This window comes from Pleurodeles waltl, chromosome 4_1, assembly GCF_031143425.1.
Source record: "Pleurodeles waltl isolate 20211129_DDA chromosome 4_1, aPleWal1.hap1.20221129, whole genome shotgun sequence".
NCBI classification, from domain to species: Eukaryota; Metazoa; Chordata; class Amphibia; order Caudata; family Salamandridae; genus Pleurodeles; species Pleurodeles waltl.
The window spans coordinates 21,978,146-22,004,129 of NC_090442.1; the positions used below are offsets into that span (position 1 = coordinate 21,978,146).

Genomic DNA, 25,984 nt, shown 5'->3' on the forward strand with positions numbered 1-25,984 from the left:
CCCGGAAGAAGAAACTTCTATCCGTGTTAGTAGCAGGACGGGTCCTTGTGCTGGAGACAAACATTGACGTTTACTAGACATCCTTTTCTCTCTTCTTACAAAGATCTGTTCAGCTCGAGCTGCTTTTATATCTGAGCGCAGAACAAGCGCCGTCTCTTCGGAACCTGAGACCGGAAACTCCCTCTCGTGAGAGGGCGAAGGGTTTCCTCTTCCGGGTCAGTGGTGGCAGAGACAGCACCAGCAGCGGATGCTGACATCACCAGTTTCCTCTTCCGGGTCAGCGGCGGCAGAGACAGCACCAGCAGCGGATGCTGACATCACCAGTTTCCTCTTCCGGGTCAGCGGCGGCAGAGACAGCACCAGCAGCGGATGTGACATCACTTCCGGCCGCTCCCTCCTGCTCTCGCCTCCTGTGCTGATGGTTCTCCCGGACTCCTGCCTGAGGTGAGTTCTCTTCACTTCAGTTTGTTGATCCGTCTGGGTTCGGGGTCTCCCCGCTCCGCGGCCTGAGAGAGGGACCCTGACACTGAAAGAGAGGGGTTTTACACGTGAGCTGAGACGCATTCCTGCCCAGCCCTGCAGGTACCACGCATCAGGAGTTAGAGTCACGCATTTTAGTGCAGTTGTGCGCATCACCGCACTAAGGTGCATTAGTCACGCATAATTGGAGCTCCTCTGATTTTGTGAGATCACGAGGCGCTGCATTTGTTTGCACACAATGGCTCCAGCATGCCCGGTTGTCTCAGTGCTGCCAGGCACTTTTTACAGAGCCGCCGTGACACAGAATTACTTAACACTTTCCAGCGCAGCCACCAACGTGGATATCATGTTCCTGTAGGGAAATGGATCTTAGAGTAAACCTGCCCCTCCCCCCAATCACGTGTATTTGGCTATGAGTGTCTTCCCCAATAAACAAGCAGATGCTGCCTATCGCTGTGTTTTTCGGGGAGGCACCCCACGCATAGCAGGGCTGTCTTACTGCCTTAGTCTAAATCCTGATGTATGATACTTGGCAGGGCTGTCTTATTGCCTAAGTCTAACTCCTGATGCGTGGTACTTGGCAGGGTTGTATCATAGCGTTAGTCTAACTCCTGATGTGTTGTACTGGGCAGGGTTGTATCATAGCGTTAGTCTAACTCCTGATGCGTGGTACTGGGCAGGGTTGTATCATAGCGTTAGTCTAACTCCTGATGCGTGGTACTTGGCAGGGTTGTATCATAGCGTTAGTCTAACTCCTGATGTGTTGTACTGGGCAGGGTTGTATCATAGCGTTAGTCTAACTCCTGATGTGTGGTACATGGCAGGGCTGTATCATAGCGTTAGTCTAACTCCTGATATGTTGTACGGGCAGGGCTGCTAACTCTCATATTGCACCATGGCATTACAGTGCAAATCCTGCCATAAGTGGTACACATCCAGAAGCACTGTATGCTGTTTAAGAGAGGTAGAAAGGTACTGATAGCTGTGGAAGGTAGAGATTTATTTTTGCGGTTTTATGTAGCGTGACCTCAACCCACAAGCATTGGTGCACTTGACATGAGCACAAGTTACATTACACAAGGTCACATTAATTTTTTAAGCCTTTCACCCTTTTTCGGTCTATGTTTCTCTAAGTTTAAGTTTCTGTCTTTCTGCCCCGCGTTTGTAATTGTCAGTGCAAGTTCACCCATCCCTTTATGCCCCACATATTGATTTTGGTATGTGTGGCCCTGGCCCCTGCTTTTAGGCTCTAAATCTGCATTAAGTTGTAGTGGCAGCCTGCTCAGGTGTTTATGCATATGTTACTGTGTCTGTGTGTCTCAGTGTCCGTCTGTCAGTCTTACTGTGTCTTTGTGTCTCAGTGTCCATCTGTCCGTGTCTGCATTAGGTTGTAGTGGCAGCCTACTCATGTCTTTCTGCGCCTGTTACTGTGTCTGTGTGTCTCAGTGTCGGTCTGTCTGTGTCTGCATTAAGTTGTAGTTGCAGCCTGCTCATGTCTTTATGCGCCTGTTACTGTGTGTCGCAGGTCGAACAGTATGAAGACCACGAGGCGTTATTTAGTTAGTGGTAAGTGGTTTATTTTTAAGTATACGGAAAGTATAGTATGTTTAACAAAATCCCAAGTGTTATCGTCTTTCTTAGTCTCTGTGTTCTTCTTTCGTATCTTTTCCCCAGGATCGTGATTGTATGTTCTTTGCTTCTTATTTTTCAGGTGACCCAGCTGTCTTGCTCGCTCGTCGAAGTCCAGGGTGGTGCCGGAAATAGAAGGGAAAACGCTAAGGTAAGTATTGTTTTTTTTAATTAGGGTTCTTCCCTTTCTCTTAGCTCTGGACTGGGAGGTGGTACACACAAAAGGAGGGGGTTGGTGCCAGTGAGGAGTGTGCAAGGGACTAATGTGCACACATCTAATCTTAGTGTGGGAATAAGTGACACTAGTGAGTTCATTTACAGTGCCCTTCCTTCTACCTCCCTTTCCAACCCTCCTCTATGACCCCTCCCCAGTCCCTTCTCTTCAATTTCCCTTTTTCTTGTCCAAAAGGACCGTACCTTGTTAAGCCACGACCCTCCAGGGTCGTGGCTGGCTTGGTAGTCTTCCTCCTGCTGGACTCCTGGTTCCTGGTTCTGGAGCTCTTCTTCTCTCTCTCCTTCCTCCAGTTCCTCGTCTGCTTCTTTCCTGGTCCTTTTCTCCTCCTCGCTCTGTCCTTGCCTCGTTTTCTCCGTGTTCCGTCCTCTCTCCTCGTTTCCTCCTCTCTCCGCGTTCCTCTCCAGCGCGACCTCTTTTAGTCCGTATGGAGCCCGGGAAACACACGTCGTTTCCCGGGCAACGCCGTCCTGCCTGCCGCTCTCGGGCCGCGTCTCCTCGGCAACGGGAAGACGCGGAAATGACGTATCGGCTTCGGCCGATACGTCATCTGCCGTGTTCGTAGCCGGGATCGCCCGGCTACACTGTGTCTGTGTGTCTCAGTGTCCGTCTGTCCGTGTCTGCATTAAGTTGTCGTGGCAGCCTGCTCATGTTCTTATGCACCTGTTAATGTGTCTGGGTGTCTCAGTGTCCATCTGTCCGTCTCTGCATTAAGTTGCAGTGGCTGCCTGCTCGTGCTATTATGCCCTGTGTCTGTACATAGTGTCTGTTACTGTGTCTGTGTGTCTCAGTGTCCGTCTGTCTGTGTCTGCATTAAGTTGTAGTTGCAGCCTGCTCATGTCTTTATGCGCCTGTTACTGTGTCTTTGTGTCTCAGTGTCCGTGTCTGCATTAAGTTGTAGTGGAAGCCTACTCATGTCTTTATGCGCCTGTTACTGTGTCTGTGTGTTTCAGTGTCCGTCTGTCTGTGTCTGCATTACGTTGTAGTTGCAGCCTGCTCATGTCTTTATGCGCCTGTTACTGTGTCTGTGTGTCTCAGAGTCCGCCTGTCCGTGTCTGCATTAAGTTGTAGTGGCTGCCTGCTCATGTCTTTATGCTCTATGTCTGTACATAGAGCTTGCTACTGTGTCTGTGTGTCCCAGTGTCCGTCTGTCAATGTCTGCATTAAGTTGTAGTCGCAACCTGCTCATCTCTTTATGCGCCTGTTACTGTGTCTGTGTGTCTCAGTGTCCGTCTGTCCGTGTCTGCATTAAGTTGTCGTGGCAGCCTGCTCATGTTCTTATGCACCTGTTAATGTGTCTGGGTGTCTCAGTGTCCATCTGTCCGTCTCTTCATTAAGTTGCAGTGGCAGCCTGCTCGTGCTATTATGCCCTGTGTCTGTACATAGTGTCTGTTACTGTATCTGTGTGTCTCAGTGTCCGTCTGTTTGTGTCTGCATTAAGTTGTAGTTGCAGCCTGCTCATGTCTTTATGCGCCTGTTACTGTGTCTTTGTGTCTCAGTGTCTCAGTGTCCGTCTGTCCGTGTCTGCATTAAGTTGTAGTGGCAGCCTACTCATGTCGTTATGCGCCTGTTACTGTGTCTGTGTGTCTCAGTGTCCGTCTGTCTGTGTCTGCATTAAGTTGTAGTTGCAGCCTGCTCATGTTTTTATGCGCCTGTTACTGTGTCTTTGTGTCTCAGTGTCCGTGTCTGCATTAAGTTGTAGTGGCTGCCTGCTCATGTCTTTATGCTCTATGTCTGTACATAGAGCTTGCTACTGTGTCTGTGTGTCCCAGTGTCCGTCTGTCAATGTCTGCATTAAGTTGTAGTGGCAGCCTGCTCATCTCTTTATCCACTTGTTACTGTGTCTGTGTGTCAGTGTCTGTCTGTCCGTGTCTGCATTAAGTTGCAGTGGCTGCCTGCTCATGCCATTATGCCCTGTTTCTGTAGATAATAGTGTCTGTTACTGTGTCTGTGTATCTCAGTGTCCGTCTGTCCATGTCTGCATTAAGTTGTAATGGCTGCCTGCTCATGTCTTTATTCCTCATGCCTGTGCTTATCACCTCTTACTGTGTCTGTGTGTCTCAGTGTCCGTCTGTCCGTGTCTGCATTAAGATGCAGTGGCTGCCTGCTCATGCCATTATGCCCTGTGTCTGTACATAACCACCTGTTACTGTGTCTGCGTGTCTCAGTGCCCGTCTGTCCGTGTTACTGTGTCTGCGTGTCTCCATGTCCGTCTGTCCCTGTTACTGTGTCTTCGTGTCTCCGTCTGTCCGTGTCTCCCTGCTCATGCCATTATACCCTCTGTCTGTACATAGGCGCCTGTTACTGTGTTGGTGTGTCTCCGTGTCCGTCTGTCCGTGTCTGCATTAAGTTGCAGTGTCTGCCTGCTCATATCTTTATGCCTCGTGTCTGTACATAGCACCTGTTACTGTGTCTGTGTGTCTCAGTGTCCATCTGTCCATGTTATTGTGTTTATGTGTCTCAGTGTCCGTCTGTCCGTGCCTGCATTAAGTTGCAGTGGCTGCCTGCTCATGTCATTATGCCCTATGTCTGTACATAGGAGCCTGTTACTGTGTCTGTGTGTCTTAGTGTCCGTCTGTCCATGATACTGTGTCTCAGTGTCCGTCTATCCGTGTCCGCATTAAGTTGCAGTGGCTGCCTGCTCATGCCATTATGCCCTGATTCTGTATATAGGCGCCTGTTACTGTGTCTGTGTGTCTCAGTGTCCGTCTGTCCGTGTTACTGTGTCTATGTGTCCATCTGTCCGTGTCTGCATTAAGTTGCAGTGGCTGCCCTTGACAAAGCAAAAATATGCAGCGGAATGCCCAGCATTGCTGCATGAGCCTCCAACTCCTCTTCTGCCCAAGCTGATGTCTCTAAATCGTTCCCTAGTAGACAGTCTACAGGTAAATCTGAGGCAACCACAACTTTCTTTGGACCAGTAACCCCCCCCATTTGAGATTCACAACAGCCATGGGGTGGCTAAGAGTGTTGTTATGAGCGTCTGTCACTTGGTACTGCTGACCAAGTAGGTGTTATTCAGGGTGCACCAGTTTCTCTATCACCATGGTAACACTGCCACCTGTGTCCCTGTAGGCCTGAACCTCAACACCATTTATTAGGGGAAGTTGCTTGTACTTATCCATATTAAGGGGACAAGCAACCAAGGTGGCCAAATCAATGGCACCTTCAGAGACTAACACAGCCTCTGTGGTCTCCCTAACAAGACCAACCCCAACTAAGTTACCAAAAGTGAGCCCAGCTACTCCCTTGGATTGGCTATTAGTAGGTTTGCTCCCACCACCACTGCTATTACTAGGGGCACTAGCATTTGCAGTAGGGGTTGTGATAGTGTGAGGTTTGGTGTTTTTCTTTGGACAACTGGCATCAGTTGTCAAATGGCCTTTGACTTTACACAAATAACACCAAGGCTTTTTAGGTTGATTATTGGAAGAGGATTTGGACCCACCACCCCCACCAGAGGATTTGTTTGGGCCTGATGAAGACTCATTTTTACTTTTATCCCCACCCTTGTCAGAAGACTTACCATCCTTCTTCTTGCCATCCTTGTCACCTCCTGTATGAACTTTTCTGTTCACTCTTGTTCTGACCCATTTGTCTTCCTTCTTCCCCAATTCTTGGGGAGAGGTCAGATCTGAGTCCACTAGATATTGGTGTAACAAGTCAGACACACAGTTATTCAGGATATGCTCTCTCAGAATAAGATTATACAGGCTTTCATAGTCAGAAACTCTACTGCCATGTAACCACCCCTCCAAGGCCTTCACTGAACAGTCTACAAAGTCTGTCCAGTCTTGTGAGGACTCTTTTCTGGTGTCTCTGAACTTAATCCTGTATTGTTCAGTGGTTAAGCCAAATCCATCCAAGAGTGCATCCTTCAAAACTGAAAAATTGTTAGCATCACTTTCTCTAACAGTAAGGAGCCTATCCCTACACTTTCCAGTGAAAGATAGCCACAATATAGCAGCCCACTGCCTTTGAGGGACCCCCTGTACCATACAGGCCCTTTCAAGTGCAGCAAACCACTTGTTGATGTCATCCCCCTCCTTGTAAGGGGGGACTATCTTGTGCAGATTCCTGGAATCATGCTCTCTAACAGGATTACTATCAGGAATACTGCTGTTGCTGCCACCATGGGGTCCTAACCCCAATCTCTGTCTTTCCTTCTCCAGGTCTAGGGATTCCCTATCTAAGGCCAGCTGTTGCTGTTTAAGCTTCGGTCTGGTCTCTTCAACCCTCAACTTTTTGAGTTCCTTTTCTAACATGTTGTCTTCAGGGTGGGTGGGTTGGGAATGCTCGAACACAGAAGATAAATTGGAAACAACAGAGGGGGATCTGTCCCTAACTGACTGAACCCTATCAACTTGGCCTCTAGGAATAAAGACTTCCCTACTGTGATGGGAACCTCCATTACTACCAACATTACTGGGTATCTTGTTAGAGGGTAAATCCTGATCAGAACTCTCCCTACTTCCCTCAAGGAGATCCCCTGAGTCAGATTGGGAACCTTCTATTAACCTCTCATTTGAAGTGCCTGCTTGGGACTCATCATTCACAATAAGCATGTTAAATAGGAATTCTTTGGTAGGGTTCTTTCCTATCACTAAACCTCTATATAAGTAGAGACTCCTTAGGCTCTTGAAATTCAAATTGTCATAAGTAGTATTGACCATTTTAAGAGTAGAATCTTCTACAGACATGATAGTAAAAGGTTTAGAAATAGTGAGAAGGAAGAAAAAGTTTCAGAACTTTTTAAAGAACAGAGAAAAAACTTTTTCTAACTTTTTAGAAACTTTTAGAAGTTTTAGAATACTTTTCGCACTTTGTAAAAAGTTTAAGAGGAGAAAAGCAAAACGTTTTGGCTAGGTGCACATACACTGAACTGTTTTGTATATTATTCTCTTATAAAAAAGTACACAATGACAAAGTGGTAAGTAGTTACAAGTACTTATCCCACCGCTGCACAACCAATGTAGGAGGCTGGCCTGGCTTATAGTGGGTACCAGAGGTACTTACACCTTGTGACAGGTCTAGTTATCCCTTATTAGTGTAGAAGAGGTGTTTCTAGCAGCTTAGGCTGATAGAAGGTAGCTATGGCAAAGCAGCTTAGGCTGAACTAGGAGACATGTAAAGCTCATACTATACCACTGGTGTCATATGCACAATATGATAAGAAAACGCAATACGCAGAAGTGCTAAAAATAAAGATACTTTATTTTTATGACAATTTGCCAAAAGTATCTCAGTGAGTACCCTCAGTATGAGGATAAGATATATACACAAGATATATGTACACAAACCAAACTTAGGTAAGTAATAGCAAAAAAGTAATGTAGAATTACAATAGATTGCAATAGGAGCCCATAGGTATAGGGGCAACACAAACCATATATTACAAAGTGGAATGCGAACCACGAATGGACCCCAAACCTATGTGAGCTTGTAGAGGGTCGCTGGGACTGTAAGAAAACAGCAAGGGTTAGAAAAATAGCCCACCCCAAGACCCTGAAAGGTAGGTGTAAAGTGAGCCTACTACCCCCAGAGAGCACAGAAGTTGTGATAGGGGGAATTCTGCAGGAAGAACAAACACCAGCAATGCAACAACAGTGGATTATCGGACCTGAGTACCTGTAAGACAAGGGGACCAAGTCCAATAGTCGTGACAGTGTCAAGAGTGGGCAGGAGCCGAGGAAATGCCAGCTGAGGGTGCAAGGAAGCTGCCACCGGATGGAATAAGCTTGGAGTTCTGCAAGAAAAAAGAGAGCTAGGGACTTCTCCTTTGGAAGACGGATGTCCCACATCGCGATGAAGCTTGCAGAGGTGTTCCCAAGCAGAAAGACCGCAAACAAGCCTTGCTAGCTGCAAGGGTCGCGGTAGAGGTTTTTGGGTGCTGCTGTGGCCCAGGAGGGACCAGGATGTCACCACTTGAAGAAGGAGATAGAGGGGGCGCCCAGCAACTCAGGGAGCCCTCACAGAAGCAGGCAGCACCTGCAGACGTACCTGAACAGGCACATGGAAGAAGAGTGAACCGGATGCAAAGTCACAATAGGGAGTCCCACGACGCTGGAGAACAACTCAGAAGGTTGTGCACTGCAGGTTAGAGTGTCGGGGACCCAGGCTTTGCTGTGCACGAAGGAAATCCTGGAAGAGTGCACAGGAGCCGGTGCAGCTGCAAATCACGCGTGTGAGAAAGTAGCCTCTCTCTAGCCTTGTTACCCCCACTTTTGGCCTGTTTGTGAGTGTATGTCAAGGTGTTTTCACTGTCTCACTGGGATCCTGCCAGCCAGGGCCCAGTGCTCATAGTGAAAACCCTATGTTTTCAGTATGGTTGTTATGTGTCACTGGGACCCTGCTAGTCAGGACCCCAGTGCTCATAAGTTTGTGACCTATATGTATGTGTTCCCTGTGTGATGCCTAACTGTCTCACTGAGGCTCTGCTAACCAGAACCTCAGTGGTTATGCTCTCTCTGTACAAATTGTCACTAACAGGCTAGTGACCAATTTCACCAATTCATATTGGCATACTGGAACACCCTTATAATTCCCTAGAATATGGTACTGAGGTACCCAGGGTATTGGGGTTCCAGGAGATCCCTATGGGCTGCAGCATTTCTTTTGCCACCCATAGGGAGCTCTGACAATTCTTACACAGGCCTGCCACTGCAGCCTGAGTGAAATAACGTCCACGTTATTTCACAGCCATTTACCACTGCACTTAAGTAACTTATAAGTCACCTATATGTCTAACCTTTACCTGGTAAAGGTTGGGTGCTAAGTTACTTAGTGTGTGGGCACCCTGGCACTAGCCAAGGTGCTCCCACATTGTTCAGGGCAAATTCCCCGGACGTTGTGAATGCGGGGACACCATTACACGCGTGCACTATACATAGGTCACGACATATGTATAGCGTCACAATGGTAACTCCGAACATGGCCATGTAACATGTCTAAGATCATGGAATTGTCATCCCAATGCCATTCTGGCATTGGGGAGACAATTCCATGATCCCCCGAGTCTCTAGCTCAGACCCGGGTACTGCCAAACTACCTTTCCCGGGGTTTCACTGCAGCTGCTGCTGCTGCCAATCCCTCAGACAGGTTTCTGCCCTCCTGGGGTCCAGCCAGGCTTGGCCTAGGAAGGCAGAACAAAGGACTTCCTCAGACAGAGGGTGTTACAACCTCTCCCTTTGGAAAAAGGTGTTAGGGCTGGGGAGGAGTATCCTCCCCCAGCCTCTGGAAATGCTTTCAAGGGCACAGATGGTGCCCATTTCTGCATAAGCCAGTCTACACCGGTTCAGGGATCCCCCAGCCCTGCTCTGGCGCGAAACTGGACAAAGGAAAGGGGAGTGGCCACTCCCCTGACTTGCACCTCCCCTGGGAGGTGCCCAGAGCTCCTCCAGTGTGCTCCAGACCTCTGCCATCTTGGAAACAGAGGTGCTGCTGGCACACTGGACTGCTCTGAGTGGCCAGTGTCATCAGGTGACGTCAGAGACTCCTTCTGATAGGCTCCTCCAGGTGTTGCTAGCCTATCCTCTCTCCTAAGTAGCCAAACCTCCTTTTCTGGCTATTTAGGGTCTCTGCTTTGGGGAATTCTTTAGATAACGAATGCAAGAGATGTCTGCATCTCTCTCTTCACCTTCTGCCAAGAAATCGACCGCTGACTGCTCTGGAAGCCTGCAAAACTGCAACAAAGTAGCAAAGACGACTACTGCGACCTTGTAACGCTGATCCTGCCGCCTTCTCGACTGTTTTCCTGGTGGTGCATGCTGTGGGGGTAGTCTGCCTCCTCTCTGCAGTAGAAGCTCAGAATAAATCTCCCGTGGGTCGACGGAATCTTCCCCCTGCAACCGCAGGCACCAAACGACTGCATCACTGGTCCTCTGGGTCCCCTCTCAGCACAACGAGCGAGGTCCCTGGAACTCAGCAACTCTGTCCAAGTGACTCCCACAGTCCAGTGACTCTTCAGTCCAAGTTTGGTGGAGGTAAGTCCTTGCCTCCCCACGCTAGACTGTAATCTGTGCACACTGCACTGTAGCTCACAAGACACAGAGAGCAAAAGCAGTGTCCTTGCGCAAAGGAATTCTGATGGTAGAGGGGTGTCTAGGGCGCAGTTCATACCATTCATTCAGACAATGGTCTACGCCTGCTCTGAGATTATGCCCACATTACTTACACCAATTTTGTGCTGAGCAATAGGTTAGTAGAGTGTGCCAACGGTATTAAGTACAAGAGTGAGTTGGTTACATAATCTGGATGGCATTCAGAGAGCTTTGAATAATTTGCCTGGAGGATGCCTAGATGGTATGAACTGTGCCCTAGACACCCCTGTACCATCAGAATTCCTTTGCAGCTATACCCACAGAAATCTGGGTCGGGGAGGGAGTGGTGCGGAGGTGGAGGACAAGGGCGCTCCAGGCTTTGGCTTTAAGGAAGAAGAAGGAGGGTCCTCCAGTGAAGCACCAGCGTATGATTGGTACCTTTGCAAGGGTCAGTTGAGTGAAGTTTCCTGTTCGGTTGGTAGAGGAGAAGGCGGTGGTTCAGGTAGGCGGGGTCTTGGTTATGGAGGGCTTTGCAGGCATGTGTCAGAAGTTTGAAGTTGCATCTCTTCTGGACCTGGAGCCAGTGGAGGTTTTTTTAGGTGTTGGGTGATGTGGGGTCTCTTGGGTAGGTTGAGGATCAGTCTGGCGGCTGCGTTCTGGATAGTCTGGAGTCTTTGGGTTCAGTGGTGGTACCTCCGTAGAGTGCGTTGCCGTAGTCCAGTCATTAGCTGGTGATGAGAGCTTGTGTCACTGTCTTCCTTGTGCTGATGGGGAGTCAGTTGGAAAATCATGCGAAGTGTGTGGAAACAGGCTGAGGAAACAGCATTGACCTGGCATTTCGTGGAGAGTTCGCTGCCAAGGATGAAGCCAAGGTTTTGGGCATGATCTTTAGGTGTAGGGGTGAGTGGGGCTCTGAAGGCCACCAGGAGTTATTCCAGAGGGCTGAGTGGCTTCCAAATATCAGAACATCTGATTTTTGTCAGTGTTGAGCTTCAGACAGTTGTTCTTCATCCATGCGGAAATGTTATTCGTACTGTTGGGGAAGTTGGTCTTTGTCCTGGTGGGGTCGGTCAAGAGCGAGAAGATGAGCGATGTGTCATTTGCATAAGAGTTGATGTTGATGTTGTGCGATCTCACAATGTCTGCGTGGGGTGTCATGTAGACGTTGAAGAGAGTAGGGCTGACGGAGGAGCCTTGGAACACCGCAGATGGATTGGTTTGGGAGATGAAAGGTAGGCGGAGGACTCCCTTGGTGCCTCCCGTGAGGTAGGATTCTGTCCAGCATCTGTGATTCTGGTCTGGCATTGTCAGTTGATAAGTGTGCGGTGGGAGACAGTATCAAAACGCGGTCGAGCAGGATCAGGGCGGCTGTCTCTCCTCTGTCGAGCAGGATGCGGATGTTGTCTGTTGCAGTGATTAGAAGCTGTCTCGGTGCTGGGATTGGCTCTGAATCCGGATTGTGAGGGGTCTAGCAGGTCGTTTCTCTCCAGGTATTCGGTGAGTTTGAGGTTGATGGCCTTATTCAGTACCATAGTGAGGAACAGTAGCAGAGACTGGTCGGTAGTTTTGGAGCACACTGGGGTCTGCCCAGGGCTACTTGAAAAGAGCTTTGCAGACTTCTTGTGATGAGGGGATGGAGTTCTAATTGGTTGCCAGGCAGGCAAACTCTCGGACGATGGTGAAGAGTTCCTTGGTTTGGTTGGCGCTGGTTTCGACTCGGTGGACTAGGGCTTCTATTCTTGCAGTTTAGATCTGGCGTTGGTAGCTGTTGAGGGGCAATTTGAAGGTGACTCGGCCAGTGTGGTTCTTGCTGGTGTGCCACCTCCTCTCCAGTTGTTTGCACCTGCGTTTGGAATTGCTGACCTCCGGGGTGCTGGCGTGTTTAATGAACAATTTCATCTAACATTTGATCCAAAATGCAGGAACCACTGATTTGTTTGGATTTGTAGTTTTACACTCAAAAATTACCCTAATGGCCCACTCTGGGTCCGCTCAGGTAAAAGAATCTATCTGAAATGTTTGTTGACTGTTCACATTAACCCCTTGACTGGTGGGTCTCCCCGTCCTGTGCTGAGTCAATTTATTGTCTATTTGGGGTAGTTTGCGCTTAGGGCTCCATAACGTTTTTCAACATAAAGTACCCACTGCAAATTTGTGCCCTCTTTTTTTCTAACATCCTAGGGATTGTAAAGGTACCCAGGGTTTGTGGATGCCCCTGGAGGAGCCTGAGAGAATATGCAAAATATAGTTTAAAAAAAAAAAAAACATTAAAAGTGTGCTGGATAAAAGTGTCTGTTTTTCCCTAAAAATTGCATCATCAAATATTTGCTGTACTAAGGTCACCATCATATATTAGCCTGATTATGATCTAGTTAATATATCCAAAGAGAGGCACAGTCTGGTTGTGGTGGTCTTTCTTATTATCTAGTACTTTCCTCAATTATTGATATACAGATTATATGACAGTTTTCCAGGGAATAATCTCCTTTCGGTTCTCTTGTTCCGGGTCCTAGGCCTCGAGTCCTCCTGCCAGTCATTTGGAATGAAGGGAAATGATGCAGGTAAGTCACCTACTAGATTTATAATGTTCCTTTTTAAAAAAAAATCTCCACTATGTCCTTTCTCCCTAGTGATATGCAACCAGGAGTGCGTAGGGTTGGAGAACAGCGCTCAAAAGATAAACATCTCCCTTTGTCGGTTTGGAAATCTATTCACATCATAAGTGTTAAAATTAAGGAAAAATATAGTCTTGCCCGGAAGAACAACCAGGCTGATTAACTCTATGAGGAGATTTAGGAAAGAATTGAAGACTTTTTTGTTTCAGCAGGATTGAGCAGTCTTGGGCGGGTGCAACTTACCCTTTCATCTTACCTAGAGTGCTGTGCACTATATGAGTACTCTGCATTCATTCATTAATGAGGTACGGAGTCTTTGTCCTACCGCCTTGGTTTCTATATAATGCAGGATGAGGAGCAGTTTGCTCCCTCTCCCCTTGTGTTTAAAAGCTGGTAAGCTCACTCAGGATGTCCCTGTGTGCCTGTGGAGTGGTACTGTGACTTGTGAAGACTTGGACAGCAGGGCAGCCACCCCAGATTACTCTTTGTCTGCTCTCTATTACTTCTTTTCTCCACTGATGTAAGGCTAAAACCAGAAACACGTGTCTAGAGATAACAGCACTACCTGCACCAACTTTGGTGAAAAACTACAGCAGCTTTGAAGTGAGTGATGTGAGTGGATGTGATGGTGGCAGCAGTTTCTTCTGGGTTGATGATGGACCATTTGGTTAACATTGGCTGTTTGGATAAGATCGGGAGGCATTTGACTAGGTCTCTCGGGTCTGATAGCAGGTTGAAGATACTGTAAATGGCTGGAGATTTGTTGCTGAAAAATTGAGAAGGGTCCTCCGAGGGGGGTATTGGTACCATACAGCAATAATAATCGATACTCAGTGGGTTTCGTAGAGCCTTAGGCCCCTATGCCACTCCACCTGCTGTACAATCAAATAGTGGCCTCTAGTGCCTACAAGGAAACTGCAGTTGTGACTGCTTGTTTAGTAGTAAAATATAGAAATAATCGGTGCTCACTGGTTTTCCTAGAGCTTTTGACCCCTGCGCCATTGCACTTGTTGCACCAGTCATATCATGGCCCTAGTAACTGCTCTTGGGACTGCTTGTTCAGTGGCAACATATAGCAATCATTGGTGGGTTTCCTAGAGCTTTTGGCCTCTGTGCCCCCTGTGAACAACACCTCCCCGTGGAATGACACCTGGTAGTCTTCAGAACTCTGACCCACACAGACAGAGCACACATGTCATTGATTATGCCCAGAAAAATATGCAAATTTATCATAATACATTTTCGAACTCCCTTGCGGAGGAGTCGAGCAATGTTCCCATTGCACATAATTAAATATGGACTTAGGGCTACTAGCTTTATGAATAAAGTGGTGTCCATAATAGTTGTAGCAAAACATGTCACCATGATTATCTCTAAATTGGTAAGCATCTTCATCGTCATAGACAGTGTAATATTGCAAGTCAGTCAGCATAGAATCTACTGTCTTCACATCCCAATCATCAGAAACATCAGAAACAATGCCTGGTAAAACAATATCATTCATTGATAACTTGAGGACATACGGTATTTGAATCAATTCAGTGGGACCATATATATCAAACATTACTTTATCCCACACAATCCCATCCGGAATCGGTATAGCAGAAATGTTTACATCTGACAAGTCTCTTCGAACCATATGAGACGAAAAATGTGGTTTTAACACAGTCTCCACGTGCTCAATGTCAGACCGTTCAGGAAGAAAATGACCTTTTGGCCTCTGCGCCCCCTGGGAACAACACCTCCCTGTGGAATGACACCTGGTAGCCTTCAGAACTCTGATCCACACCGACAGAGCACACCTGCAACCTCAGCATCATCCTAGGCAGCAAACTCACCATGAAATGCCAGATCAACGTAGTCTCCTCCGCCTGCTTCCACACCCTTCACATGCCCAAAATGATATTCAGGTGTCTCTCTGTCAACACCAGGAAAGTCATCACTCACGCTCAATTCACCAGCCGGCTGGACTGTGGCAATGCACTCTACGCAGGTCTCATTCCCCGTATCTGCTGAAGCAACAGTGGAGGATGCTCCTACCTCGCCACCAAGTCCTGGAACAACCTCTCCCTGCCCTTCAGAATATCATCCTCTCTCCCTGAATTCAGAAAAGGACTCAATACCTGGTTCTTCCCCGGATCCCAGCAGAAACCCAGTGCCTGGATACCCTACAGGTAATTAGCCATGCTCTACAATTCTGAATTGACCGATTGATTGATAAGCCAAGTATGAGTTTGCCAGTAGTTAGCCCCTCATCGACTTGGCGGTTTAAGGAGTTCTATAGAAGACAGATTTGTTTCCTGGCGAAACACAATGTGAGTCTGCTTCGAAAGTAGGAATAAAATAATTGACTGCATCTGTGTTTGGCCATTCCCTGGATATTCAACAACAGTATGAAATATGTGGGCATAAATGTTGTGTGATGCTTTAGCATTTCAGTGTCTAGGTGTCCATCTGCGCTCCTCCAGCTTTGAAATTCTAGAGGCTGTGATCACAGTCAGTCCCCCTCCCACGTGTATAGAGTAATGCTGAGTGTCCACGAACAAAAACATAAAATAATTACCCCAACCCCCGTTCCTGGTTGTGTCTCAAACATGGCCATAACCAAAGGAAAGCTGAAAAGGAAATCGGAGAAGAGAGGAACATGTTCCATCAAGGTCCGGGGGATTACAGTCTCTTGGGTTTTCTAAGTGAGATATGCACAATCCGTACCCTAATAGTGTTGCCCATTTTTGCTCTCCCTATCCCCCAGCCAAGGCCACGAGGAATATAGCCTTCTCAACATGCGCTCTGAGAGGCCCCTCCACTCCAAAACAGGGCACAGTTGTGGTGTCATGGCACTTGGTCAGACGTCATTGGCATTCATTTCATGTGATGTGATGTAGGTCAGCAAGGGCGCAATTAAGCCAGCACTGACTTGTTCACATCTATTCTGTCCGTGAGGATGGCCTGATCTGCTTGTAGGAGCCCATTATCAATCACTAAGAAGTCTAATTTAGTTTCCACAATAGTTTATACATCCTTGATGGCCTGATGGCACCTGAGCGGATCCAATGTGAACAGGAAAGCATTGAAGTATGTGAATGCAGTTACCTTTTTTATATACTTCCAGAGGAGTTAACTTTGTTATATACACTTCCCGAAACTAAAGAAACAGCAGTACATCCGGATCCTTCTTTATCCACCATCTATTTTTGTTTAAATGAAATCTTGTCCATGTGCATCTCCCTAAAGCTGCACCTGTAGCATGTAGGTGCTCCATGCTCGCCGTTTCTTTAATAAGTAACTATGTGATCACTGGTAAATCACCTCCTTTTAAGAAGAAAATAGGATGTGATGTGTTCAACAGAACATTTAGCTAAATATCTGTGTATGGTGAATTAACCCTGGCTAAGTTTCAATCATGGTAAAGAAGAGATAGTGTTTAAATCCAGTTAAACATTGTGTATCCCATTCTGTTATATTTACATTTTGTAATTTCACATCTCTTTGCATCCCACAGGACACATTCCTTGAATGCATCAATTGCTTTGGAATAACAGCAACGATTCAGTAAATCAACAACAAATGGTCATAAATAATCAACTCCAGTATTCAGGAAAACATAAGTGCAATCATAGATGAGGACCCTGAACATAAATTGACAGACGTTGGAAGAAGCTCTGAAGGACAATTCAGTGAACGCAGGAGTCTGAGCTTTGCACCTTCACACCACAAGACTAAGAAATAACCTCTAGAAAATTAAGGCAACAACACTGACAAACCACCTCCTGAATAAACAGGCGACCAACATCAGTTTTGAATATGGGATTTGTATGATGTGACTACCACAGTGCTCCGATACCTAAAATGATAACAGGCCATAATTCAGTGCTCTAGGTGTATTGTAAACTCTTCCTCCCTACACCACAGCAACCAAAGAAAAGCACAAAGGAGTGAAGAAAACAACTGAAGGGTAAAGGAGAGAGGACTTCTGCTGTCTTCAATACTGCGGACTGTCCCAATCTGCGCCAACTGAAATGAGGTTAATCCTTACCCACAAGCATTGAAAAATGTTATCCATTCCAATCTAATCTCACGTAAGGAAGCCTTGCTCATATTATGAGTGTGGCAAGTATTTAGTGACCATTGTATTTTACTTTTAAATTGGAAATCAAATGTCCTTAATACAAACAAATACAGGGAAGTGAGAAAACACAAGTGCTTTATCAACCATGTTGGCCCGTCAGGAAACACAGTCATGGGATGTAGAAAAATATATACCCGACCTAGAGGCACTACCCAATAAAGAAGAATCATACACAGGCAGTGAGAGCTTTAGTTTGTCATCACTTTTAAAGCACCATCAGCAAACACACACAGGAGAAAAGCCATTCAGAAGTAGTGAATGTGCAAAACGTTTTACTCAGTTATCATACCTCCAAGTACATCAGCGAACACACACTGGGGAAAAACCATACCATTGCAGTGAATGTGAGAAGAGCTTCAATTGGTTATCACACCTACGAATACATCAGCGAACGCACACAGGGGAGAAACCATACCATTGCAGTGAATGTGTGAAGAGCTTTAGCCAGTTATCAACCCTACAACAACATCAGCGAACACACACCAGGAAAAAATCGTACCATTGCAGTGAGTGTGGAAAGAGCTTTAGTTCTTTATCACACCTCCAAAGACATCAGCGAACACACACGGGGGAGAAACCATACCATTGCAATGAATGTGTGAAGATCTTCAGTCATTTATCAGATCTCCAAAAACATCACCGAACACACACAGTGGAGAAACCATACCATTGCAGTGAATGTGTGAAGAGCTTTAGCCACTTATCAACCCTACAACAACATCAGCGATTACACACCGGGGAAAAACCGTACCATTGCAGTGAATGTAGAAAGAGCTTTAGTCTATTATCATACCTCCAAAGACATCAGCGAACACACATGGGGGAGAAGCCATACTATTACAAAGAATGTGTGAAGAGCTTCAGTCATTTATCAGATCTCCAAAAACAACAGCAATCACAAACAGGTGAAAAACCATACCATTGCAATGAATGTGTAAAGAGTTTCAGTCTTTTATCAAATCTCCAAAAACATCAGCGATCACATTCAGGCGAAAAACCATACCATTGCAGCGAATGTGGAAGTAGTTTTAGTGAATCTTCATCATTAAGGAAACATCAGCGAATTCACACAGGTGAAAAGCCATTCAAGTGCAATGACTGTGTGAAGAGCTTTAGCCGATTATCAGCTCTCCAGTGCCATCAGCGAACACACACTGGGGAAAAAACGTACCAGTGCAGCGAATGTGGAAGTAGTTTTAGTCATTCTTCAACATTAAAGAAACATCAGCGAATACACACAGGGGAAAAGCCATTCAAGTGCAGTGAATGTATGAAGAACTTTAGTCGGTTATCACACCTCCTAAGCCATCAGCGAACACATACAGGGGAAAAACCATACCACTGCAGTGACTGTGGAAGTAACTTTAGTCATTCTTCGACATTAAGGACTCATCAGCGAATACACACAGGAGAAAAGCCGTTCAAGTGCAATGACTGTGGAAAGAGCTTCAGTTTTTTATCGAACCTAAAACAGCATCAGCGAACACACAGTGGGGAGAAATGATATGACTGCAGTGAATGTGGAAGTAGCTTTAGTCAAATATCACAATTACAAAGACATCAGCTAACACACTCGGGTGAAAAAACATTCAGTTGAACTGAGTGTGTGAAGAGCTTTAGTCACTCAGCACACCTAATTAGACATCAACATACACACTTGAGGGAAAAAACATTCAGATGCAGTGAATGTATGAAGAGTTACAGTCGGTTAGCACACCTCCAAAGACATTATCGAACACACGCAGGGGAAAAACCATACAGTTGCAGTGATGTTATCAAGAGCTTTAGTTGGTTATCACACCTCCAAATACATCAGTGAACACACACTGGGGAGAAACGATATGACTGCAGTGAATGTGGAAGTAGCTTTAGTCAAATATCACAATTACAAAGACATCAGCAAACACACTCGGGTGAAAAAACATTCAGTTGAACTGAGTGTGTGAAGAGCTTTAGTCACTCAGCACACCTAATTAGACATCAACATACACACTTGAGGGAAAAAACATTCAGATGCAGTGAATGTATGAAGAGTTACAGTTGGTTAGCACACCTCAAAAGACATTATCGAACACACGCAGGGGAAAAACCATACAGTTGAAGTGATGTTATCAAGAGCTTTAGTTGGTTGTCACACCTCCAAATACATCAGTGAACACACACAGGGGGAAACCATTCAAGTGCAGTGAATGTGTGACAAGTTTTAGTCTATTACCAAGCCTACAAAGCCATCAGCGAATTACAGAAGAAGATACAATTACAACTATGTGGGACCTCCAAATGCCAGATGATCAAAAGGTTGATGATAGAAGTCCCGACTAGTCAGAAAAGAAAAATCACACACAAAGCTTTGTAGAATTATAAGAGCGTCTGTTGTCAGTGATTGCTCATTTCAATTCTCTACAAATAAGAAAAAAAGAGAAGTTGCAAGGCACACATTAATACATCAGCAGAGTGTGGACTAAAAGATATGAAACTTTTCTTCTCCCATGAAGTAGAGTCATAAAGAAAACCATCCAAGCATACCTGTCATTGCTGCCTGTAAAGGCAACACTACAACCAATACTTGGACTAACAAGTGTATTTTCAGCTAACTTTGGGATGTAGTGGTAAAACCTATAAACACATCACACTCAAACTGATTTAACAAGCACACCCTGGAGACTATTCATAGCTGGTTGTGGTGTTTGGTACTTGTATGCAACATTGATGGTTGAGTGACAGCAGCCAGAGAAAAGTGTCCAAAAGCATGAGGATTGAAAGTAGGAAAATGTTAGCTGTAACTCTCAGGGTTAATGCTTGTAGTGCATGACATTTACCTCCCAAGGCCTGATGCAGGAGAAGTGATGCTCATTTCCATCATCACATGGTACATGGTACCAGTGCCGTTCAACAGCTGCATCCTCAGGAGACAGGACGGCTCACCATGGACTACGTAAATGATTCATTGTTAGAATAATTGCATGTAAATATATTTTATGAGTTTCTTATTTGCAGAGAATCATTCATCCAAATCCTGTTTGGTGCAAGGTTAGAATCAGTGTATGCTAATCAAAGAGCGAATCAGTGTATACTAATCAAGGAGCGAATCAGTGTATGTTAATCAATTAATAATAACTTCATTTAGTTGTTGTCAGCTGTACAGTGCATTATTACGATTTATACGAAAACCCATCTACCCACCATATCATGCAGTATTTCATCATGAACAGCTTATACAAATCACAACTGTGTCCAAAGCAGTTGCATTCAACCCTAACGTGCATTATTCAAACATTATTAAGATCACAGTCACATTTTATAGCTTTTATAAACTCCATTAAAAAAACATAAACAAACTTAAGATCAGATATTAAAACCTATCAATAAAATCATGGGACTATCTTAAAATACTATTATTTTAAAATTAACTATTAACTAGGTGCGTCGAGAGACATGTTATCTACGAATATGATAAATCACCACTCCCATCCATTAATTGGCTGACTTAATTCTAATTTTGTATTATTAATAGCTTTGCACATGCCAATATAGTATATTGTCCTAGATGTACGTATGGTTCTTTTTCAAGAAGAGCGTTTATAGTAGTAGCAAATTTTGCTTCACAACATGCCAAAGGGATTGACTTTCCTGATAGGCAAGTAATAATGGCTTGCTTACAAGTGCGTATATTCATCTCCTTGAAAGTTGGTTTAAAAGATTTATTCGTGGAAGTAGTGACTCTTGGACATGTGCACATTAAATGACAAAGTGACTCTAATTTATAACCTCATAAATGACAATTTGTTTCTGTCTTTTCACCCCTCTACGGTGGGGTAAGATCTTTGGACTCAAATATGCCAAATCGAAAAAACGTGAAACGCTGTTTAGAGACATGATGTAAGTGTATGGCAATATATGCTTGAGGTTTCCAACTGGTATACATATCCATAACAGTCCAGGTGTGCCGCTGTTTTACTAGGATTTCTTTAATCTAAAATGAATTACTTGTTTTTTTGAAGAAAGATTACTGCACCTAGCAAATGCTACAAGCCTCCTCTAGACCTAGCTCTGTCATAGATTCCTCAAGATAGACACCCCACGAGTTGGCCTGCTTTCCTTCCATCTGGGCCTTTATCTCCAACCTGCAGAGACTAGTCAAAGCTCCTCTTTCTGCAATACGGAGACGCCAACATAATTTCACGAAGGCATTTAGTTGTTTGAATTTTTGATGTTGAAGTCAAAATTCCAAAGAAACGTGTGCTGGAGAAGTTTCTTTTGGGAGGCAAAGGACTGCCTTGTAGGCCATTGTTTGAAGCTGATTTAAAGTAGCAGTTTCTTTGCCGTGCCAGAGTTCAACACCATATGTCAGAGAGGGTGCATCAATAGTAAACAAACGACAAATTACGTCCCACAGACACTCCCAGGTATTTATATGAATAAACAGATTCAACCTGCTGGCCTTTTATAAACCACCTGTGTGCTTTATATTTGAAGTCCACCAGCAGCACCACTTTTGTTTTCCGTAAGTTCAGCTCTTGCTTCTCAATATAACTTCCCAGAGCATTGATCGATCTTTGAAGGCCAATGGGAGTTTGACTTAGTATTACTATGTCATCTTTATATTGCAGGAACACTATCTTCTCCTTCGCTAATACTGGAGGGTGGCTATCTTCAACTCACAAATATTTATACAAATCTGCTAGATATAAATTATAAAGGCACGTGGCCAAAACACATTCTTGTTTTAAGCCATTCCTTGTACAAATATTTGAAGTGAGTCTATTGCCATCCTCTAATTTCACCTGGACCCACATATCACTATATATGCCAATAATTGCTATTAGCATTTTCTCTGGCATGCCCCAATGCTCCAATTTCTTCCATAGACGGGTTTGCAGCACTCGATCAAAAGCTGACTAAAGATCAATAAAATAGGCAAACAACCTAGATAGAATCAGTGTATGATAGCAAAATTATTGCTAGGAGAAAAATAAATTGAAAAGTTTAGTTCCTAACAGGTTTTTCAAGACTTGACGGTTAAGACTGAATCTTGAGTAGTAAAGAATTCCAGCTCTTAGAAGCTGGAATCCAGAACTATCCACTCCCTGCTACACATTTCTGGAGCCTTGACACTGGAAAATAAATCTGGATTCAGAAGAAAAGCGACACAAATGATAATCAGGTTTGTGTCTATTAACAAAAAAGAACGCTTGTTTTATAAATTCTGCTGGTGAATGCAGGAACTCAAAAAGTATGCACTGCCTCGTGAGCAAAGAGAGAACATTTGTGACACAGTTGAGCCTTTCTCAAGCCACAAATAAGATAGACCTCAGCCTTCTAAATCATCTGCTTTTGTGTTGCTGGAGCTGCCAAATGCGCAGCCTTCGCATAGCCCAGCCTTGTGCAAACAAAGGAGTCTCCAATAAAATGTTCATGGGAATGCATTCCACTAAATTAATAGTAACAAAGTGCTGAGTCCCTTCTTCTGACCACCATCACCACATCCTAGTAGTGGTAGTTTGGGATGGGGTTGCTTTTAGAACTTGGAAATGAAACTGTTACTTGCTGTTAAATGCCAGAATTAGCACAGCACATCTGTGCCACCAGAGCTCTGTCCACCCAGGCATGATTCGTATTGAAGGTTTTGTGAACCAGTGAGCCAAGAATATCAGCACCTGTGACTAAAGAGAAACCACTTCTGATGGATACTTCTACCTGCTGATTCCTCACCTATAGCATGATCCCCAGGTACCAGTCTGGATCAAGAATCTTCAAGGCTATCACATTGCCGGTAGAGAGCTTGGCATTGCATCATTGCCAAAAGCGGCATTCAGTGGCGTCACCAAAGCCATATGGCGTTCACTCTGGCACAAAGACAGTTTTTTTTTCTACTCTTTGTGCAGATCTGGAGCTCACTTTCTCAAAGAGTCTTGACTTTTCTCTTTGCTTGGGGGTATTGCAATGTGAAGAGCATGCACGTAGAGGAAGATTGTTTTGTAGACACCTTTGGGGCTTCTTCTGTGCGGCCCAAGCTACTCTGTACACAAGGACTTAAGGACAGGTTACATAGAGGATTTTATAAAGCCACGTCCGCTGCTGCGGAGTTTCAATTGGACAAATGATTGTGCGTCCTTTAATCTAATTGTAATCGAAGAGTGTCCTTCCTGTGACTTTGGTTACAAAGTACTCTGGCTTCATTATACCAGGACCACCCTAGCTGGACCGGGGAGACCTTCTTTATTTATTTCCCCCGCTTCAAAAGCTGCTAGTGAAAAGCAGCGGGTGAAGTTGCCCTTTATGAATGTAAGGCCGGCAGCCTTAGAATCTGTGGAACATCAAAAACCTTTTATCAGGGCCTATGGGGTGGTCCATACCACACTGGGGCTTGAACCCTTTCTTATCACAATACATACTTGGGAACGAGCACTCTTGGACAATTTAGTTTGGGCATTCTTTGTTGTCATTTATCCTTTCCATTAGGATTATGAAAGTCTCTGTATTTGTCACTGCAATAAATTATCACCACAAACGCTGTTACGTTTGACTTTTTTGTGCAAATATTATACGCCTTTTATCAGTCGCTACTTGACACGCCTCTTGAAAATATTAGGTTTCGACAGACCAGCCTTATGTTATTTACAAATGTTTTCCACACCTGAGGTTTGCTTGAAAGTGGTGCTTTTTTCAAAATCAACTATTTGGCACTGCAAATCTTTGTTGTTTTAATAGTATTCATTTTATGTGCTGCGGGTTTGTTTTTAATTGTAAACCTAAAAATACTGTATTGGTTTTTCAATGTGCTAGGTTTTCTAAGTATGTTTTAATCTTGACTTATTTATTGGTTTTATGTGTGTTTTTCTATTTTTATGTGCTATTATGATTATTCACTAGTTTTCGAATAAACATGGATTGATTGATAATGAGAGGTTGTGGATTTGCCGTTATTTTTAAGGAACACTGGAGCAACAAAACACTACAGTTTTATGCCCCTCACATTACTGAATTATCTGACTTAGGGGGTCATTCTGACCCTGGCGGTAGGTGTTAAAGCGGCGGCCAACCCGCCAACAGGCCGGCGGTCCAAAAAATGGAATTCTGACCCTGGCGGGAACCGCCAACACAGGCCGCCGCTTTGACACTCCGACCGCCACGGCGGAACAAACAAACAGCGCGGCGGTCACCGCCAACAGACAGGCGGCAGACAATGTACCGGCCACCCTATCACGACCCACCAATCCGCCACCTTTTCCGGGGCGGGAGCCCCGCAGATAAAAACACGGCGGAAACAGACATTTTCAATGGAAAACGCTCACCTCGAGACACTCCACGCGGAATCCGGACAGCATGGAACCCGAATTGAACATCATACCGGCTCTCGTCTACCTGCTCATCTACCACGAGTACGAACTCCGGCGCAGACTTCAACGGTGAGTACTGCACCTACGACACACGGGAGGGGGGAGGACGAAAGGTTACGGGCACACACATATGCGTCCGCCCCCACCCCCCCAATATGTACACACCAATGCAGAGCAACAAGTCACAGTGACACCACACAAACACCCGTAAAAAATACAATGACACAACCAAATTTAGAAGAAATATTTATGTACAAAAAAAGCTCCTGGAAAGTATTGACCAACCGTGATAAATATATAAAAAACAAAAAATATATACACATCAGTGTATAACTGGAGTAACAAGTCCTGCACATCCTACGAATCTAGCATGTCCGTGGGCCAATGTTCTGCGAAACAAGGGCAAAGCCCACACACGAGACCTGAGTCCTTTGGAGAGAACACTGCAGGGGCATCTGATGACAAAACTACAGGCACCTCAGGGGGAAGGGAAGGGGGGGCCACCACAGCAGCGGAGCGGTGCTTGACAGGAAGGGCCCAGCGGAGCGGTGCTTGGGATAAAGGGCCCAGCGGAGCGGTGCTTGACAGGAAGGGCCCAGCGGAGCGGTGCTTGAGATGAAGGGCCCAGCGGAGCGGTGCTTGAGATGAAGGGCCCAGCGGAGCGGTGCTTGACAGGAAGGGCCCAGTGGAGCGGTGCTTGATAGGAAGGGCCCAGCGGAGCGGTGCTTGGGATGAAGGGCCCAGCGGAGCGGTGCTTGACAGGAAGGGCCCAGCGGAGCGGTGCTTGACAGGAAGGGCCCAGCAGAGCGGTGCTTGAGATGAAGGGCCCAGCGAGCGGTGCTTGAGATGAAGGGCCCAGCGGAGCGGTGCTTGATAGGAAGGGCCCAGCGGAGCGGTGCTTGACAGGAAGGGCCCAGCGGAGCGGTGCTTGAGATGAAGGGCCCAGCGGAGCGGTGCTTGACAGGAAGGGCCCAGCAGAGCGGTGCTTGGGATAAAGGGCCCAGCGGAGCGGTGCTTGACAGGAAGGGCCCAGCGGAGCGGTGCTTGGGATGAAGGGCCCAGCGGAGCGGTGCTTGACAGGAAGGGCCCAGCGGAGCGGTGCTTGAGATGAAGGGCCCAGCGGAGCGGTGCTTGAGATGAAGGGCCCAGCGGAGCGGTGCTTGACAGGAAGGGCCCAGCGGAGCGGTGCTTGATAGGAAGGGCCCAGCGGAGCGGTGCTTGGGATGAAGGGCCCAGCGGAGCGGTGCTTGACAGGAAGGGCCCAGCGGAGCGGTGCTTGAGATGAAGGGCCCAGCGGAGCGGTGCTTGAGATGAAGGGCCCAGCGGAGCGGTGCTTGATAGGAAGGGCCCAACGGAGCGGTGATTGACAGGAAGGGCCCAGCGGAGCGGTGCTTGAGATGAAGGGCCCAGCGGAGCGGTGCTTGACAGGAAGGGCCCAGCGGAGCGGTGCTTGGGATGAAGGGCCCAGCGGAGCGGTGCTTGACAGGAAGGGCCCAGCGGTGCTTGATAGGAAGGGCCCA

General features: G+C 46.0%; 1 pseudogene; it reads left to right on the plus strand.

The window, feature by feature from the left end:
- The first annotated feature begins 364 nt into the window (after positions 1-364).
- Positions 365-24,029, plus strand: LOC138287273 (zinc finger protein 135 pseudogene; annotated as a pseudogene).
- The last annotated feature ends 1,955 nt before the right edge of the window (positions 24,030-25,984 follow it).